The sequence below is a fragment of the Silene latifolia genome, unplaced genomic scaffold (assembly GCF_048544455.1).
Source record: "Silene latifolia isolate original U9 population unplaced genomic scaffold, ASM4854445v1 scaffold_438, whole genome shotgun sequence".
NCBI lineage: Eukaryota > Viridiplantae > Streptophyta > Magnoliopsida > Caryophyllales > Caryophyllaceae > Silene > Silene latifolia.
The window spans coordinates 9,542-14,053 of NW_027413358.1; the positions used below are offsets into that span (position 1 = coordinate 9,542).

Consider the following 4,512-nt stretch of genomic DNA (forward strand, 5'->3'; position numbering starts at 1 on the left):
TCCACTTCTTGACTCCATGAACTCGTCTCAGCAGCTAGATCAGTAACCAAGGCAATCTCCAGAGGATCCCTGCTTAAACACATAGCAAGACACTCATCAATAGTAAAATCAACAACATCAATACTATGACAAGTTTCTTCTATCATGGGATGTTTCAAAGCTTTTTCTAAGTTAAAAACAATAGTATCATCCCCCATAGCTAAAGTCAGTCTCCCTTGCCTAACATATATAACCGCCCCCGCTGTGTGAAGGAATGGTCTCCCCAAGATGATAGGAATTTGGTTGTCCTCAGCTATATCTAAAATAACAAATCAACGGGAATGAAGAATTTCCCAACTCAAGCGGGAACATCCTCCAAAACACCCAATGGGTGTTTAATAGATCGATCAGCCATTTGCAAAGTCATATTAGTAATAGTCATTCGACCCATGATAAATTTCTTACAAATAGAATAAGGCATGACATTAGCGCTAGCTCCTAAATCACAAAGAGCTTTCTAATAGCAAGATGACCAATATGACAAGGGATAGAAAAACTCCCTGGATCCTTAAGCTTAGGTGGTGAATTAGCTTACAACACGGCGCTGCACTTTTGAGTAAAATCAACGGTCTCCACCTCATCAAAGGACCCTTCCTTGTCAATATTTCTTTCATAAACTTCGCATAAGCCAACACTTGAGTGATCAACTCAGTAAAAGGAACACTTACCTGCAAGTTCTTCACTACTTCCATAAACCTTCCAAACTGCTTATCCAGCTTAGACTTTTGTTGACGATGCGGAAAAGGTAATGCAATAGTAATCGGCTCGGCTTTCTTTGCTTTAGAATCAACTTTTGATACACCGTCATCGACCGAGTAGCCCCAGGCTTGATCGAGGAAGTTCGGTGCTCGATCGAGTAACATCAAGGCTCGATAGAGGAACCAACACAGTTCCAGCTTTTTTCTTTTTCTCACTTTTATTCTCGTCTCGTGTTTCAGTTTCGTTAACTTCTTTTTCATCGTCACTTAGCTCCAAATTACCCAATCCCTTAGGATGCATATAGGGTACCTCGTTTTTATTAGTGGGCAATTCCTCTTCATTACTTGGCAATTCCAAATTTTGATTTGTGGTACTGCTCCTCAATTGAATGACATTAGCTTGCTCATGAGCTTGCTTACCTTGAGGAGGAAGATTTCCGGGCTGTTTTGAAGAATTATGAACCGCCATCTGAGCCACTTGTGTATCCAACATCTTATTATAGGCAATCAACTTAGAGATTTGAGCCGTCTGCTTTTGTTGCATTGACAAGTTTTGTTGTAAGAGAACTCTCAACTCCGCCATCTCATTATTTGGAGCTTGTTGAGGAATTTGTTGAGGAGTTTGTTGAGGAGGTTGTTTATATTGATTATTAAACTGCTGACCTCCTTGATTTTGCTTTTGATATCCTTTTTATGCTTGATTACCACGGTTCTGAGGAATAGTATATGGATTTTTCTGTGGTTGTTGCGGTTGTGGATTTTGCACATTCTGACTAGACCATTGAAGGAAAGGATGTTCCTTCGTTCTTTCATTGTAAAAGTTAGACAATGGTGTACCTTGCCTAAAAGATTGATAGGCATTAACTTGCTCCAATGTGCTCATACACTCAGCTGCACTATGACCATCCATACCACACCGCACACAAGACGACTCCTGTTGACTCATAGTATGAACTACCTCTTTATTACCCAAAGAGTAGGTAGTCTTCATCTCAACAATTTAGGCAGAAATAGCCTCTAACTGTGCCGCAAGAGCACTGTCTCCACCATTCCCACGTGTACTTCCCCTAGGATTTCCATACTTAGCAGTATGGGTAGCAATCTGATCAATTAACTTCCATGCGGTAGTATCATTAGTGTTGTCCTAAAACCTCTCATTAGCTGAAGAATCTAGTAAAGCACGATGATTGTCGTACAACCCGTTATAAAACTGGTTGAAAAGAAACCACGTTGAAAGCCATGATGGGGAACTGAACGGACCAAACGTTTGAAGCGAATCCATGCTTCATTCAAATCTTTAGTAGCTTCTTGTTTGAAACTGGTAATTTGACTTCTCAACGCATTAGTTTTCTGGGGTGGGAAGTACCTCTTGTAGAAAGCAAGAGTTAGAGTATTCCAGTCAGTAACTCCTTTATCCTCCATATCTAAATCTCGCAACCACTCCGTAGCACCATATTTCAGAGAAAAAGGAAAGAGCACCTGCTTCACCTGATCTTGTGTCACCCCAGCAGTTAAAGGGATAAAACAACAATAAGCAACAAATTTCTTCATATGTTTTACAGGGTCTTCAGTAGCTCCAACTCCAAATAAATTCCGTTCCACCAAATTGATGTAAGATGGATGAATCTCAAAAGTTCCATTATCTGAGGTGGAGAGCTTGAATCCTTTTGGGATGGAAGCCAAAGTAGGCTCGGAATGACTAGCTAAAGTAGGCATGATGGTAATCTCAGGAATTGGAATTTCAAGATCAGAAATAGTGTCCTCTTCAAAGGACTGATTTTATGAAGTAGTAGAATGCTCCGTCTCAATGTCAAGTATACTTAAGTCTTCTACTTGACCTACTTCTTTCTGAAACTTTCATTTAGAGCAGCGAAAAGTCTTCTCTGGCTCAAGATCTATTGAAATAATCTTGGATCTAGTTGACCTGGGCATACACAAAACTAACAAGAAAACTGTGAGAACGCTCTCAAGGAACTAGGTTCCCTAAGACAAAAAGACAAAATAAACAAAAACAAACAAGAAAATTGTTGTCTCCCCAGCAACGACGCCAAATTTGATAAGGCTAAAGTCGTATCACCTAATCAAAGTAAATCTATCTCAGTACTAACAAAATAGCTAGTGGTAAGACAGGTATCGAATACACAGGGAGGCAGTAGTCTTCAGTTTGTTGATATTTAATGTAACACCCCATATTCAGAGGAGCCTTAACTAGGCCTTCCTTAGCATATAAGGGCATTACCATCTCGGTTGCCCGAGGATAGTAATAATCAAATGTGGATAAAAGAACTATTTTATTGTATTACAAGCGATTTAAACCAACAAACGATATGAAAGAATACAACTCAAAGACTACTCGCTATGACTACCGAATCTCGTGAAGACTCATCCCTGCCCGGACTCTAGCTATCAACAACATCAACACCTGCTAAGACCGACTGCTCACCATAAGGGATCACGGCAGACACATAACAAACAAACAACCACACAAGGTCAGTACTGAGATAAGATACAACAACGGCAACTACGATTATCAATACAAACAATGCTATCAGTCTCAAACACAATCACGATAACCCAACCAACTCATCACGATCGTCCACTGGACCGATCCTCGCGATGGGGACCGCGGCCGTTCCCACCAAATCCCCGCTCCTCATAATGAGCGATAACCCTGTCCATTAATGTGCACATCCCCTTCCGTGGCGGGTTCCACGAAGGGCGAAACTAGGGCGTGAAGCCACTCCCGCAAGTGACCCCACTCAGCCGAGGACACACCTCGAGAACCAGAAACAATCAACCATAATCACCATCACAACCGTCACAATACAACTACGATACTAAGCAATCACAATACAACCACAACGACCGACATACTAGACCATCTACAGAAACTGAGTAGGCGAACCTACCTTTAAGCAACTGCAACCAATCCATGCCGACAAACAACATATCCAGCGACCAAGCAAAGCCTATAACCACAATACAATTATCTATTACCAACAAGCAAACCCTAACTGTAAAGAACAAGGACACGGATGATGATTATGACATACCTATAGGGAGAAACTTAGCAAAAGATCGTTACCCGACTCAAAAGTGACGCTCTCCTAAGGCACAAGGATCTTCAAAGAGGCTTTCATGGAGGTTTTGTGGTGAAGGGAAGGGAAAGAGGCGACTGAAGGATAGGAGGAAAGTGGCGGAAGTGATATGCGGATTTAACAAAACGCGATATAAAACCCTCGCTGAAAACTCGGTACTCGATCGAGTACCCAACATACTCGATCGAGTGGCCCCCTACTCGATCGAGTAACCTAGCTACTCGATCGAGTAGCCTCTACTCTATCGAGTACCACTCTTAACACACAACCCAAGATGATTTTGGCACTCACTTCTAAGGCTATTCCCGCTCCCAAGGTCAGTCAACGCTGGTCAAAGGGTCTCAAAAAGGGCGGGTATTACAGTCTTCCCCCCTTAAAAGAACTTCGTCCCCGAAGTTCAACCCACCTATCCCACGCACTAGACACGAAAAAACACGACATCACCAAACTTCCTACTCAAACCACTGCTCTTTGGAAATACCATCCCCCCCCATGTCATCATCATCACCGTCTACGCTCTATACCTATCGACTCTTACAACTATCATGCAAACATTATCACCGTTAATTGTCACTCTACATGTATGCATCAATTCTTACTAATGATTATATATCAAACATCGACCTTGCCATACGAGCCAACACAAACGACCATTGCTCATCATGTGATAACAACTA

At 41.8% G+C, this 4,512-nt stretch overlaps 1 non-coding gene across 1 annotated transcript; it reads left to right on the plus strand.

The window, feature by feature from the left end:
• The first annotated feature begins 1,971 nt into the window (after positions 1-1,971).
• LOC141639549 (small nucleolar RNA R71) lies at positions 1,972-2,078 on the plus strand. The gene has a single exon (XR_012542567.1). It is a non-coding gene; the product is annotated as a small nucleolar RNA R71 (small nucleolar RNA).
• Positions 2,079-4,512: the final 2,434 nt, after the last annotated feature.